This window comes from Acanthaster planci, linkage group LG07, assembly GCF_054643075.1.
Source record: "Acanthaster planci isolate LZ-2023a linkage group LG07, COTS_SCS, whole genome shotgun sequence".
NCBI classification, from domain to species: Eukaryota; Metazoa; Echinodermata; class Asteroidea; order Valvatida; family Acanthasteridae; genus Acanthaster; species Acanthaster planci.
In genome coordinates this window covers 13,384,901-13,401,144 of record NC_141783.1, presented here as the reverse complement: position 1 = coordinate 13,401,144, position 16,244 = coordinate 13,384,901, and the positions used below count along the sequence as shown (strand labels likewise).

At 39.9% G+C, this 16,244-nt stretch overlaps 1 protein-coding gene and 1 long non-coding RNA gene across 13 annotated transcripts in view; one reads left to right on the top strand and one right to left on the bottom strand.

The window, feature by feature from the left end:
- LOC110981885 (heparan sulfate glucosamine 3-O-sulfotransferase 5-like) overlaps positions 1–5,409 on the top strand; it is a 37,877-nt gene extending 32,468 nt beyond the window's left edge. For 7 of the 10 annotated variants that reach the window (XR_015425896.1, XR_015425898.1, XR_015425897.1 and 4 more), the window contains 3 exons: positions 1,306–1,404; positions 2,111–2,235; positions 3,291–3,750. The gene's annotated coding sequence lies outside the window, so the exon portion shown is untranslated. Of the gene's footprint in view, positions 1–1,305; positions 1,405–2,110; positions 2,236–3,290 lie in introns of all 10 variants that reach the window. The other 3 variants (XR_015425892.1, XR_015425889.1, XR_015425888.1) reach the window with 3 other exon arrangements.
- A 531-nt stretch (positions 5,410–5,940) lies between these two features.
- LOC110981773 (uncharacterized) lies at positions 5,941–16,240 on the bottom strand. 3 transcript variants are annotated; one of them, XR_002598498.2, is made up of 7 exons: positions 16,050–16,240; positions 14,937–15,597; positions 12,887–12,966; positions 12,573–12,651; positions 12,224–12,293; positions 11,411–11,553; positions 5,941–8,671 (listed from the first exon to the last, which is right to left on the bottom strand). It is a non-coding gene; the product is annotated as an uncharacterized LOC110981773 (long non-coding RNA). The 3 variants fall into 3 exon arrangements; XR_002598499.2 differs by lacking the exon at positions 14,937–15,597; XR_002598497.2 differs by lacking the exon at positions 16,050–16,240 and having other exon boundaries at positions 14,937–16,039.
- Positions 16,241–16,244: the final 4 nt, after the last annotated feature.

Below are 16,244 nucleotides of genomic sequence, written 5' to 3'. Positions count from 1 at the left end.
AGCGAAACATGGCAATGTACACACACTGTATACTCATCAGTGTGAAGTCGCCAACTTGGTCTGGAATCAACTCACTTCGAGTCAACTCCATCTCAGGTCAACTCGGTCTCATCAACTCTGGAAGGCAGGCACATGGCTGTAGCATGAATAAAAATCTTCCAAGCTAGTTTTGACACACTTTAGCATACCTGTATTAAAGTACATGTATTTCCAGAATTCTGACAATGCATGTACTGTTCATGTAAATTTACTGACATGAGATACTTGGCCTTGTAATTTGGGAAGGCCAGGCACTTGGATGCATCATTAATTACCGTAGATGAGAAGGCAAAATCCCAGTCTTTCTTGCCAGACTGACAAACTTTGGCATGTAAGTATTCCAGAATTCTAACACTGCACGTACATGTACACTATATTTACACATACGGTCCTATACTGACGTGCATTTTTACCCATGCTGCCTTACAGATAAAATATCACACAAGACCTGCCTTTGCAAAAAATTTCATTCAAATGGGTAGACAGATTATGCACCATTCAATGAGACAAGGTAATGCAGGCCCAGTGACAGAAATACCAATAAAATTCCAGGTGGTCTTGAACTTTTGCAAATGACTGTTGTTTCAGTAGAGTTCCCCTGCATTTAATTTGGCTTCATACATGTAGTGTGGCCATGGTACTTTGTGAAGCAGATCAGCAGAGACAAGTCAACTTACAGATACAAGTCATGTATTGTTCCACATAACTGGAGTGGTTTTCTGCTTGAGTCCTGTCTGCTAGAGTCAATAATGGAAGTCCGGGTCTACATTTACGTGTGTTCTTATAAGTTCTGTTTGACACACTGTGCTGGTGAATGCTAAAATAAAAAAGCCATGTTATTTTAGAGCATGTGACTTGTCACAGCTGGTACTGTGACTCGGCTGTCCCATGCTTCATTTAGTAAAATTAGGTGCGCTCAATCCAACATTTATGTATTGTTTTGTTATGATGGTCATTTGAAGTTCAAGACCACACACACTGTATGTGCCGGCCCGCCTACATATACATGCACGGCAGTGGAGAAATATCAAGTTTTGATCTGTGATTTCACAGCCCCCCCAGCTCTTTTTTTGGTTAAACTTTATTTCATGGTTTTCAAGTCTTATTTAGTTTTTCAGTTTGGTCTTTTTTTTTTTAAGAGTTGATCTTTTTTTTATTATACTTAAATGTAGAATTGGAATGCGAATCCTTATTGATTCAGTTGCCGTTGAAGATTCTTCAGTTAGTTTGAGTTTCTCTTATTGTGATAGCTTGCTATTTTTCCAGGTCTGCCTTGCAATTGAATGCACCCTACACCTGCATTGCATTGGCACACTTTGATGCTGGACCCCACACCTCCATACACATCTGGCAGCTGGCAATCAGGTAAGAGATGACTGGACAATGGAGATATGTAAGTCTGGATATGACATCATGCTCATGCACATGTATATATATGTAACTGACACCTGCTAACCCTTCTGATTTGATCGCAATTAGGCAGATGTGGTAGCTTCACCCTTCACCCATGAAAGGGAAAACAAGAGCAGAAGAAATTTTTTGAAGGGACAGAGGGGGGCTGCGTGGGATGGAAAGTGATAGGTGTTATGTCACTGTGTGTGCGGGAGGGGGGGGATAGCCTTTCCCCACCCCTGTAGGGTCAGGAAGATCAGGCATAAATTGAATAATGCATCTGCTTCAGCTGAAAAGGTTTCCTTATTTGAAATAAAGTTGAAGTTGCCACTTGATGCAGCCATCCAATAAAATGGACGGTTCTGTGTTAACTTCTGTTGTCTTAGAGAACTAAACTAAAAACTACAGAGACTGCACAGTGCCGGATGTTATACACTTTGTAGATGTGATGACAAATATTTTCTGGCCGAGAACATAACTGACAGTAAACCTGTCTTGGGGTATAATTTCCCCAAAATATTCACTGATGAAAGCCACAATTTTGAATCTTTGAACAGTCTTTTTGCAGCTCCTTAAAAATAACAACATGAAAATGAATATTTGTCTTGTAAAAAGAAAATTGTTTTCTTATAAATGGATGAATTAGTTAAATCATTTTATGATTATTTTAATTTCACAGATCAAGCCCCTTATTGTCATAAGCTGCTCTTGGAACATTGATGAAGGTCCAAGCAAGACGGTCAGATTGTGGAATCAAAGAGGGCCAGCAGTCTACAACCTTTAGAAGAGGAGTTTAAAAAAAAGGTGAAAATAATAATAATAAAGGTGAAACTTTGTAAATACTGACCTTGACCCTAACCCCGCCAGATGCAACATACTGCAGCTTATGTAAAAGTCTGATGCACAATAGCCGTGTTTCCATTGGACTTTTTCTTCCACGGGCACGTGAAAACCGCCACATTCCTTCATGTCAATCTACAGCATATTCCTACATGGACTGTTTGAACCGTAACGGAATGTTTATTTGCTGTGTTAGGCCTAATAAGACCAGCTGATTACATTGCCTGCACTGCACAAATCATGATGAAATCGGCAAAATCTGACAAAAACAAAGATAAAATCAGACAAATTCGGCCAAATCTGCCACAAGGATGACGAACTCATACAGGAAAAGCCCTCCAGCATGCTGCTGTACTGTACAAATGGAGCTGGAGGCTGGGAACCGTACAACCATTTTCTTTGCGTAGGCAGTAGTCTGTGTAGCGTGGCCATGGTCAATCTACATTGTATGGGATCTGTTCCCATTGGATTTTTTGCGCCCCTGCTAACTTACCGTGGCTGTGTGGAAATCTTTTCAGCCTGTTAGTTTTACGTCGCGATTGCGGTAATTTGACAGGGACATTAGTTTACCATGTGTTCCCATTAGATTTAATTTTGTAATTCTACAGAAAAGCTGTGGTACACTTAAGTTAACCAAACAAAATCCAAAGGAAACACGCCTTTTGATGCACTGGGCAATCAAAAGCAGCCAAACAAACTGATCATATTGAGACAATGGGAGCTGGTCTCATTGAACAAAGCCAATGTTAGATCTTGTGGTGGCTGGCAACCACAGACTTCCAGGCTGTTTGGCCTTTGGGAGAGTTGACCTGTAGATCTTGTTACACTGGGCAAGCAAATTACTTTGACAAATGATGCAGACTGATGTGTCTGGCAAGGTTTCTAGCCAAACAACCCTGAACAGTGAGGGTTATTGTGCTTGTTTAATTATGAAAATGGCTTTGGAATCATTCATATTGGTTGACAGAAATGAGGCCTTTCTATTTCTCCAGTCCAGTTAACTTTTTCTTTATTGTTAGAGCACTTGTTGGCAAGTGGATAGAAGAAGAGATGGTAGTGAGACAGGAAGAACCGTGTGCTGTCCATCCAGGAGAAATCTGTCTTCTGCAGTGACTGTTAGTTGTCTTGTCAAGTATTGAAGATGATGCTGAGGCCGTACATTGATGTCACAGACACATGCACAAAGTTACATCAAGGGAATATTGAAGATTTCAAATATAGACACTCAAGCCAATCGGGGTCCTAAGATATTACCTGAACCAAATTACTTTCAGGTTTGACAACTTAACAAGCACCATTGTGCAGTTAATTGTGTGTGTTCATTTGTCGCCGTCAAGATTTTCTCTGATATCGCCACAGTACAGTAGTCGAGCCTTCAGGAGTAACTCTCTTGTGGTCTTTTTGACACCGATTCTGTGAAAATCGCACATATATGTATCTTTCTTGTTACAAGCACCCCTTTTTCCTGAAAGAAAAAGTTTTTAAAAAAAGCAAGTATGGTCCAAGCCAGTTTAGCTCATTAAGCCGGTGTTTATTGCAGTTTCCTTGGCATGAAATGACTGAGAATATTTCTTTTCTCTCCTGGAGGGGATGCCAGTCCATCACAGGTTGCTTCCCAGCTAATGCTGGTACCCATTTATACTCCTGGGTGGAAAGAGGCAAGCAGGAGTGAAGTGGCTTGCCAAGGGCCACAACATACTGCTAGCAGCTGGATTCGAACCTCCAACCCTATGATTGGAAACCATAGAACCTAAGCACTTGGCCACATGAAAGAGGTCAGCCAAACTTTTCCAGTTTTTTCCAAGCCTAGTTTAGTTTCATATAGCAGCTTTTTACAGTCACTTTAAAAGCAGTTCTGTGACAATCACACATAATACTGTTCTCATGCAGCACCCACTTTCCCGAAACAGGTCCACCCAATAAACATAACTGCACTTTTCAACTGCTGTGCTTTGTGCACACAGTGGCTGGTACACTTGTAACCTTCAATTTCAAACGACCTATCAACTATAAGTTGTATGTCAAGCTTGATTTAAACTTCATATCCATACTGATAAGGGGTCAGGTGTTTTAAATGCACGCTGAGTGTTAAAAAAAATCAGGCTTGGGACAGCCAAGATCTCGGCTGTGAGATGGTACAAAATAACCCGGCAACTTCAGGGTTAACACGGGAGTAAAACTGACAGAACTTGATGACATTTATTGGTTTCTTCTAGTAATCCTGGCAGGAGGAATTTCCGTTGAGTTTGCTGCATCAGAGGCTCTGCTATAAAATGCTGACCAACCATAGAGGGCGCTGTTACCATTCCATGAAGCGTGCTACATAGCACGATGGTAATGGAAAGATTAAAGGGAAAGAAAGGACTGAACACTGCCTTAATCGCTCAATGGTAATGGAAAGAGGAAAAAGAGAACTGAATGCTACCTTAACTGTACATGGTAACGGAAAGAGGAAAAAAAGAACTGAACCATAAAATTGGACAATAGTAGTGGAAAGAGGAAAAAGAGAACCAAACACTGTCTGAATTCCCTGCTTTACATCATAGCAGTTGCACCCCCACTCATCCAGAAAAGCTGACATTTTAATATTTATAGCAAGATACCAAAAATTGCGAAATATTCTCTACAATTGAAACATTTAGAAAACCTGATGTTCTAATCCCAGCAGAATCTTTCTCCAAGTTATGCGTTCAAGTTCCAACCAACACAGTTGAATTTTTAGTGACACATGATATCAAAGTGAACATTTCTAAGTGTAAGTATAGAAAGGTTTGCAAATATGTTATAACCTAAAATGTTCTGAAACACATGCAAGGTCTGAATATTCTGTGTATTCTCTGCTTTTAATGTGGAAATTTCCTTTTTTGTTATTTAAATACTTGCAAATGTGCTGTGCCCTCTGACCTTTTTTGAAATTGCGCAATCCTAACCTTTAAATATAAGTTCCGAAATGATTTATATCAAGAGGCAATTGGCCTGGTGGTTAGCTAGCTGGCTGCCAGGCCAGGGGATCCCGGTTCAAATCCCGGGGTCCCTGGAAAAGGAGGTTTTTTTTTTTTTTTTTTTTTATATACTAAGTTTTTTAACAAAATTGTGCATGCCTACCTGGAATTGAACCCAGGACCTTGTGCATTGCAGTTAGTGTCCTTAACCACTATGCCACGGCACTTTCTTGAAGAAATGTGCTCGTTTCTAAATGTTAAACCTTCCATTGTTTGGACTTAGAATATTTTTCAGCCCAACTCTGTACTGGAGATAGGCAAGGGTGGAAGGCCTCGGGGCTGGAAGTCTGAGAGCTGATAGGAAGGGTAGAGTGGATGGCTGAGGGCTTGGGACTATCAGTATTAGAGCTCTGAGGATCCCATGGGGTTGAAGGACATGGCTTCTTAATGTGCCATATTACTGTGCCATATTACTGTTGGGTTTATTGTAGCCCATATAAAATTGAGACTAAAAGGCTCCAAGAGGGAACTCTATATAAGGAGCTTGGAAGATGTTAAGACTGGCAGGGCTTCACTGTAGGATGAGGCTGTAATGTAAAATCTAAAGATGGAAACAGATGTTCCTTAAACTCTGGCAGTGTGAAATGGTTCAGATTAGGAGAAGGGGTAAGTGGCAAAGTAATACAGTTTTACAAATAGATATACATGTACAAACAAGTTGTTCTGCTAGTTTAAATAAATGAGCATTTATTTCACTTGCAAACGGAAATTAACCGGTTATAGCAATAAATGGTGATTGTTTTACATACACGCAAAGCATTTTTGCAAGGTAACACCGGTATTTTCAAATGAAACAAATTTCATGTTAGTGCTAAAAGGTCCTTAGAATGCACTAAAAGGTGTTCAGTGAAAATATTGTTTTAGACATTAATTTGGAAAACAAATTGGTTAAATTTAAACTGTTTAAATCAAATATTTCTTTCGTGCACAGAGAACCTTAGAGTGGTTTCAAAATTTACATTTTTGCAGTAACAACCTTTCAGCACTGAGCCAACAATTTGCGACTTGCATTTTGTGATAATTTTAAGTGAACGACTTTTTCTAATGCTCTGGCAATGTGGATGTACAACTTGGAAAATACAAAATGGAGATAGAATTTTGTCCAAGGAAAAAATTATAAAGATGAACAAAGAAATTGACTGGAGCGGGATTTGAACCTCCGACCTCTGGAACACCGTACCAGTGCTCTACCAACTGAGCTACCCAGCCCTATGTCGGTGGTTCTTCCCATTTGTCAATATCTCCGTTCGGGGGGCAAACTTGCTAAAACTGAGGTTCAGAATAGCCACTTCGTTGACTGAACAGTCCTGGTATTCTGGCTGCCTGAACGGGAACACCATTCAATGTTTAAATGCATGCAAGAGTTACAAGCTTTTAGTCCTCAAAAAAAGTAGTATCAAAGTGTCTCGAGTCTTTCCAAATGGTAATTATTTGCAAATTTTGAAGTACATGTAAAGCATCTTGATGACTTAAATGTAAACTGGAATTTTTAAAATGTGGATTAATACAAGTCAATGCATTACGATGAAAAGAAAAAAATTCAAGGCAAACAATAGTCTTTCTTCAACGCAAACTGACCAATTGTCTATTCAATTTACAGAGTACCTCTTAAGTCATGAATAGTTTGGATTAAGTACAGTACAACGTCACTATACTGAAAAATTCGGTATACGGAACATGCCTCTTGGCTCCCAAATTTTCTGCGCACTTTTACCGAACATCACAAATTTGCTTTAAATTAAAGAAAAAAGTTAGGACTGATGACAGTGACTGAAAAGTTAAGACGTCAAACTCCGAAATTGGAACGGCCTTGTTATGAGCCCATAGCAAAACCAGCAGCCGCACAAGAGAATCTGTTTTACAAGAACAAAAACACACACGTATGTGTGTATGTATAACAACTGACATATCAACATAGGAAATAGCGCCCTCTTTTTTCTGCAAATAGCATCCCCCTCTGTTTTAGCGCCCTCTTTTGCCAGGACTTTTTCCCCTTTTTTATGGAAATTAGAACATTTTGATTTTTAGGGCGATGAAAATGTGAAGACTGGAACAGTACAAATAAAATCGCAGTAGTTGGGGAGGTATGCTACACCAAGCATTGTGTATGGTCCCTGCCCTGTTCATTATAGCAGCGTTGTACTGTATACCAATATACACTACTCAGAGAAATTAAAGGATCAGACATTTGTCTTTGAAAATTTTCAGCCAGGTGTGTACCTCATTGATTTTACTTATTGTACACTGAAGCTCATGTTCATGTTCGGTTGAGCACCATAGAAAGTGAGACGATGCAATTGGTTAGTCGTGTTTCAGAGCCCAAGAAGAATTGGGTAATGTGTATTGCTTAGGTATAGCACAACTTCAAAATGGCCACCTGTCACTCTCTTTGCACATAGATTAAGGATGGGGTGACTCTAAGGCAAGGGGGTGAGAGACTGGGAGTGTCTTAGAGAGTGGGGGGGTACAGTGGCATGAGACTGGCCAGTACTTTACAACCCTATTGTGGTAAAATGATGTACACGTATCTGTCTCACTTCAAGACATTTTGAGAAAAAATGACTGAAATATTGGACCTCTTTGTATCTAGGTTTTGGAAAACTCTGAAGCTGTTTTTTTATGTCCTGGCAACCACAAATCTGATTTTTTTACAGATAATTACAAAAATATGTGATTTGGGGGAAGATTTGTAAACAGACATGCATTTCATCATTTTACTGAATAAAAGGGTCTCAATAGTTACATGTAATTTTTCATGCTGAGATACATCTTCAAAGTGCTTCATTTCTGTGATTGAGAATCACAAACATAAACAGTGCCCTCACACTACTTGGTTAAAACTCATTTTTTTAGACATCATTTTCAGGGCTGTGAAGGACCTGGACAAGGTGCTAACTAATTTTTTTTTTTTCAATGTCATGAGACTTCAGTACTCTGTAGTGGAAGTTTCTTGTTTTGATGCCAGAAAATAGCTAAATTAAATGACGCTCATTTTTGCGATGTGAATACCAATTGTTCAAATTATTAATCACCACGTATGATCCTTTGATCCTTGAGTAGTGTACAAATGCTCCATCACTAAGGTGGAAGCAAGGAACTGCATCTCTGAGAAGATTGAGTCCTTTCCTTGCCTTTTTGTGAATCAGTGCCAACGATTCTGATGAGGATCCCTCATGCAATCTTTGAAACTGTTCCTCCTCAGTGATGGAGGCGAGGACTGGCATCTATCTGAGTTACTTCCTCTCCTTGACATTCTCATGAACCATCTCTGTGAAGTCCAATAGGATCTTGTCCTCCATCTTCTCTCTCTCCAGGCTGAAGGAGGGGATGGCGCTCTTCTCACCAGCATCATGGTCTGCTTCCCCTGGGGCATACCCACAGCTTTCATATGAGGAAGTCTGGGGAAGAAATTAATCACAAAAGAAACTAAGTTGCAGCAGAAATTGGACATTTCTTTTAAAAAAACTCCTTGTTTTTACATCTTTTATTTCATTAAAAACTGTTACTGACAAGAGGATTCCTTTGACACTGCTGACCTATTACTTCTGAAAGCATTCGTGATTTCGTACTCTTTGTTAAAAACATTTTTCCAGACACCCCTTTAGGGTTTAGTGAATCAAAAAGTGACATTTCAAACACTTAAAACTGTCTTTCCCTTTTCCTAACAAGTGAGGGCACTGTTTTACAGTAATACTGTAATGTCAATCAGGGAAGACCGCAAACCAAAAATATCTATGGACCAACAGCTCCTACAGAAATCAACGATTGATCTCAAAAGTGTGGGCATAAATATTTCAACAGTGTGGACATGTCTGTTGAGTTGGATACAAATCGAAAATTTTGGACGGTGACTGAAAATACTGCTAAATGTTTACAATGTGGTCTCTTTGTGTGTTTTGGTTCAATATACGTCAAAATTAAGGTAAATCCTTCTTTAAATGAGAGCTCTGAACACTTAAATTTTTGCCCATGTTCATTGCTCACCTTCAAAAAGCCTGAACAAATCTCCATAATGTATGTGATTTCAATGTTTGGACTTGAAATGTTTTGGAAACACAGTTCTCAGTGCTCTGTCAGATAAAACTTGAAAAAATATTTTAAATTTGCTTTTCAAAATATTGACTAAACAGGGACGTCAATAATTTATCTGAATTTCACAAAATGTACACCTTGGCTTCTACTAACGGCCAATATTATGAGGAAGAACTGTGCTGGGTTAAAACTTTAATAACAAGACCAACAGGGCCAAATAATGTTTGATGGACAATTGCCACAGTTGCCCCAATCCATCTTCTTTGATGTAGAGCAGTGCTGCACAGCAAATCATGAAACCCCAGGGGACAAGGCACCCATTTTCCCATGGTTATTATGGTTATTAAAAATGGAGACTTTTCTTAAATTATGCCCCTACTGTTGTCGGTCGAAAGGTATTTTATGTCTATGATTAGGCGCTTCATTTCATGAGTCTTACTGTTAAAAAAAACAAATTGCTCCTTGAACATGTTAAACATTTCTCAGGAAATGTGGACCATTGATTAATGGTAATTTGTCATGAAACAGCAATGAACCATGAAGGAAAATGAACTTTAGGCCAGGAAAACGTGGACAATTCCAGTATAGTGGGTGCATTCAACCACTGAGGAAGGACACAGAAGGAGTTGACACTCAGGCACTTCAAAGTGTTCAATGATGGTCGCCGCTGAGTCAGACGAATAATAGAAAACATTCCAAAAATGCATCTTAGCCGGACAAGCGGGGCCAGTAATATCCCTACAATACTTGTACATGTTGTAGTTTTTGGCTTGCAATTAAATACAAATTGTTGCTTTGACCAGGAAATAGAGAAAAATCCCTGACATTAGACCTACTTTTGTCATCGTAAATAAACCTTTAAAATTTTGATACACTGTTCCATTATCCATGCAAAGTTTGTCATTTTATTCTCCTCCGTCCAATACATTAGTGTTCAAAGACTTGACACGAATTTGGCTAAGACTGGCCAACAAAATTTCACGACTACTGGAAAGCTTAGTTTATTAGGAACAAAATGTGCTATTTCATCACAGGGAGTGATCTTAAAATCTCACAAAATACTCCTTTGTGCAAATGCCACAATTAAAATGATTCAAATAAAACATAAAATCTTGTAAACAACCAGGCTATTTATTCCCAAAATAACTCCTGAAGAAAGAGTTCATTAAGGGCAATGGCTGCACATACAGAGTTAGGGCACACGGTGTAATGCAAGCTGCTGCACAAGCATTAAATTAGATGTTGTCATGAGATCATACCAAGTACCAACAAAGCATGAATATTCAATTTCCTATACCTCAGCACACAAAGTTTAAAGGATGCGGTTTACCATTGACAAATTGCGGCGGCGATCAGAGGGTACAAAGGGGTTTTATGGTTGTGAACAGATGGTGCATAGCAAGCGTTCGCTGTGCTCTGGCTATGGACATACCAGGCATGCCAGCTTTTTGAACGTACAGTAAACTCCAACTAAGTCGGCATCGTGTAACTCGTCATATTATCTTAAGTCGGCCTTTGGACAAAAGTCCAGACCATCTGTAACGCATTTCCATTGGAAATTTCATTTCAAAGTCTGCATTTATAAGTCGTCATTTCATATAAGTTGGCATGTTTTTCTCCTTCCCTTTTCCACAAAACCACAAAAATTCCTTTGTGTAAGTCGGCACTAAAAAAATTGTGCTTCAGTATCAGTTTCCTTTGCCACGGTTGCCAAGAAGTGTCAAGTGATAAGTCCTAATGTACAATTGTACACAGGCAATGCATGTATATGTGTAAGTTGGCAAAATGACTTACAACACAAGTTGCCATTCGTGTAAGTCGTCATAATTCTTGAGTCCCGAGAGTGCCGACTTAGCCGGAGTTTACTGTATATTATGAAAGAAACTATATAGGGAAACTGACTAGGTTTTTAAAGTTGTTTGAGGGGTAGACTACATTTCCACTTTTCAAAAGGGAAATTAAATAGACCAAAAAGATCCTTTCATTTTTTTCAAATAAAAACAATTTTTGCTCTTTTTTTGGTCATGACCCCAATTGGCCTCTCTCCCTTTCCCAGATTCATCCTTGCAGAAAGCCACCAATGATATGAAACACAGGACTCTTACCTGTGCTACTTATGACGTAACCTGCCTCTTCACGTTGGAGATTTCATCAGTCAGTCCACTCGCACCATGATGCTAGATAGCCTCAACGTTCATGTAAGACATCCATGGCAGTACATTCACCTGGCAATGAGGCCTTCCCACATCTAAACACAGGGGAAAATGACAAAAACAACAAGAAAAGGTCAAGTAAGGTTTTTAGTTATACTGTAATGGTAATTTTTTCCCTAAATGAGTAAAACATCCATGTTTCAACCCATCACTGCATAGACTCTTATTGTGGGTCACTGTTAAATCCATAAAACCATACAGTGCTGGGGAGTGCAAAGTGTAACAGGCTGGGTGGGGTCAGGACCTAATTTCAAGGGACTTCTTAACTCAGTCAGGAGAAAAAATTGTGCTAACTTTGGCAGAAAAATGTGCTGACCTTGAGCACTATTTCATGGCGGGGCTTGGGGTGGTTGTGCTAACGGTTGCGTGCGGATAGAGATTTCTGTTGTTACATCACTAAGTTTAAGCAAATCTTTCATCCAAAGTTAGGATGCATTTGGCTGTACTTACAGTTTACGGTATGCATGAAATATGCAGAGCCTCTGTAAGCGTGAAATCGCGTGCTAAGCAGCGCCGAGAAATTGGGCCCTGATTGTTACAAGCAAGGTTCCCACGAACTCTGAAAATCAAATTCATTGACTTTTTGTCTACTTTTCAGAACTAAAATATGACAATTTCCATGGCATTTAATGCCACTCTGCACAAAAGTGTTCGGTATATAGGGTCTTTTTACACACAGTCTTTGGACAAAGTACATGTACTTACCTTCACTGTCTGTGCTACGGCTAACATCAGAGTCAACTTCATCATTTTCTTGAGGCCAAACTTGTCAGAGCTGACAAAGTGTAGACAAAGTAATGATTATTTAAGCAGGCAAACGTAAGGACAGCATAGAAAGACGGTGGTTCCTGGGAACCTTTCCGAATCCTAAAAAATACACCCCAGAATGGTACATTCTCCAAAATTCTACAAGAGGCCGGGCTCTACCTTCCTCAATCTTCCACAAATCTCCTGGTGGATTTTGAAGAATTTGGGAAAGTTGGCATTAAGACACACATAAAAGTTCACTTTCTCAATCCAGCATGTCACTGAATGGTGCTGGGAAGGAACTTACTCAGGTACTGTGCTCTCCACTGATGCTGTCCACTCATTGGCCACTCCTTGCTCCATCATCTTCTCTTAATGACCTCCTCCTACAAAAAAACCCAAAAAACAAAAGCAATGCATCCCTTCAGCTTTTACTGTTGTCACAGCAACATCCTTCATGTATTGTTGAAGCCCCCTAACTGCGCGCCCCCTAACTTTGGTGCAGTCTGATGTTTTGCCTCCAGTGCCTTGCTGAAGCGACATCTTTACCTTAAATTTCAAAGTAAGTGAAATTTCATCAAACTCCCACTAATTTAATTAAACACTCCTGATTTTACTAACCCACTTTCCAATGAAATTTTCATTTTGGCTCAATTTTCCAATGTTGTTTTTCCTTCAGTGCAAAACGGACACTTCTAAACCTGCCCAAAAATTAAAAACACTTTTCTAACAAATGTTTTTTTAAGTGTATGTACATGTAAATTGAGATAATAATAGAAATCATTAAGTTTACAGAACTTCTCAAATGATTATGTGGGGTTTTTGGCAATTTTTTCAAGAGTGCCACATGAGGGAACAGTAACAATTACAATGCGATGGCACAATTATTTGATATCCTCGATGGTAGAGCATACATGTACGGAAAGAAATCCATTACTGATGCTACCAATATTTCCCTACAGTGACCTAACATTATTAATATAGATACTACCAGCTGTCTCAAAGCAATAAAACAGTGTCCTTAAAGGTCAAAATTTAGCAGTGAAAATGTTGCTGGTATTCACAAAACACTTGAACTTTCAGACCAGTGTCATAAGGTTTCTTTCTCCATGGTCCATTAGTGCAGAGGGTATCAAGCCACATCTACATGTACATTACATCTACATTTATTTTATTTATTTATTTATCTGATCATCCAACAACCATGACAACGCATTTAGTGCCAATTACAGGATGATAACGAATGAAGAAGACAATGAAGAGGCATTTGGTTTTAGAGGTGGGAAGAAAAGCCTGGATAAGTGTACATCATCAGACATCATGGAATTCTTTCTGAAATGTACAGTGTACATGTACAGTAGGTCTATCCGCCTTGGGCAGAAGCACCCCCTCATTGGTCGAAAAGAGCCATGCCATGCATATTGGTGGGGAGAGTTCATTTACTGGTAGCAACGCAACCGTGATGCGTGTACTACACAGTCTCCTGTGGTGCAGTTCCCACCAAAGGAGCCTCCGTTGCTAGGAAAATTGTGCCCTCTCATGGTCCCACCCAGGTCTCATACATGTACATAACCCTAACTGAAGAGACCAAAAGTGCCGTCCAATCTGGGCTAGGTGACAGGCCCAGGCTGAGAATAAGAACATGATTGATAGAGAAAAGATATTTGCCATGTTTAGGAGGTTTACCCCAAGAACTGTGGGGCATGTCTACGCGATGTTCTAAAATCACTAATCTTTTTGACTGGAGGCCATGTTTGTTTATACGGGGTTGCAATGCTATCTGTTTTATTAATCCAGCTTTTGAGGTATCATTACCGGTGACGCAAATTCAATTTTTTCAATCAAATTTTCAAGTGAGAGCAGCCTTAAGGTACTTACATGTATAGCTCTTGAAAACCGTGTAATTAATGCCAGTTTTTAGACTTTAAGACCAATCTTATTTTTGAAAAATTGGACGGTTCAATCAAGTATCTCCCATTTTCTTCCCAACAATCACATTGTACTGAACAATCTGTGTGCATCACACCCTCAGTGCACATGCGTGGGCCAATGGCCAGTTTGTCCATATATCGAGTAGGGGGTGGAATATATTGTTATTATGGCACGAGTGGCCTGTGTGATCACTGTGGAGTGATACCATCAGGCCAAGTGCTGTGCTAGCAGTGACAGGTTAAACATTGCCACCTCCAAAAATAGTCAAAATGACATGCGGAACTAGCTCGGCTATACTGGCCCCTGGCTGTCGCTGCATGTGCACTGTGTGATGTACACAAAATGTACGGTACGGTATGATCCTTGGGAAGAAAATGGAAGAATGATGAGGAAACCCTCTGTGATTTTTGGTGTAAAAACCTCCTTTAGCCTGGGTATCTCAAGCTTAATGGTTGCTCTCATTCTCAAGGGAAAATTTGATTGAAAAAAGTGGAATTTGTGTCACTTATCTACCCCCAGAACTGAAGGGTCCGACGTCCGCCCAGCTCGTGGACATCGGACCCATCAAAGACATGTGACAGACTTCTGGCAGTCTGCTGTAACATGTCACACTACAGTACAAACTTCAACTCATTAAACTGTAAACTACTACTTCAAAATTCCATGAACAGAATGTATTTGCAGGATTCCATGCAAATCCTTTTGTACTTAGACAATTAGCCTAAATTTAAAAACATACCGAGGAGTGTTCAAAACCTTGTCGTGTCCTGTTTTCCCATCTTGCACATGCCACGGCACCACAGACATATAAACGCATAGACCACCAGTCTTGTGTGGTTAAATAAAGTTAAAAATCAGGGAGGGGGGCTTGGGCCAAGTCCTGGTAGCTATGTTCTCATTGTTTGAGTCGAAGTCCAGAAGGTCTGAGTCTAAATTCAAATCTGAGTTTTTGAAAATCCACTGATCTCCACATCAACTGACAACAACTTAACACAGAAGTTACTAGTATATCAAGAACCAAGTTTTTCATTGACTTTTGTGTCAGGCTTAATAGGCTAACATACAGGATGTTTGTATACAAATAAAGTGTCAGAATTCTGGAAATACTTATATGCCAAAGTTTGTCAGTCTGGCAAGAAAGACTGGGATTTTGCCTTTTCATCTACGGTAATTAATGATTCATCCAAGTACCTGGCCTTACCAAATTACAAGGCCAAGCATCTCATGTCAGTAAGTTTACATGAACAGTACATGCATTGTCAGAATTCTGGAAATATGTGTACTTTAATACAGGTATGCTAAAGAGTGTCAAAACTAGCTTGGAAGATTTTTATTCATGCTACAGCCATGGGCCTGCCTTCCACAGTCTGTGTCACAATCCCATCTTCATTCATTATTTCCTAAGAAAGATGGCAAGAGATTGGAATAAGCTGCCAAAACACATGACTTCTATTGAGAAGATATCTAGCTTCAAAACAGCACTGCAAAACCATCTACAGCTGTACTGAACAACTCCCCCGTTCCATTCTGAGTGATGCTCATTTAGAGCTTTTCAGAGTATTCATCCAGATCCCGAGAATTGGGCCATGCCGTGTACTGCAGCCTAATGTAGGCATGCCTAGTGTTGATCCTAGTCCTACAGGCGACAGGTAGGATTAGTCTCAGCATGGTGTTTTCCTTTCTCCATCCAAGGTCTCACCACTCTCAACTGAAGAACTAGGCCTCCCCCCCCCGAACTGTGGTGGGGTCTGACGTTGGACCCCCACAGCTCTTGGGGTACTGAAGAACTGGGCCTAGTCATGAAGTTTATTCCTGTGAAGTGTGGAATAAAAGCAAAATCCATTGTACTTACTCCATCAATGTCATCACGTAGGTATGCCAGCGATTCCTCAGACTAAATTCTTGCTGATACACGAAGTCGCGAAAATAAACGGATTAAAGCGACCACAGTGCGCTCAGTATACTCATGGAGGAAGGAACCCTCTATGGTATACTACACACGTGCACGTGTGCCAACGCACCCACGTGTTGTTCGCAGTGCATCTGT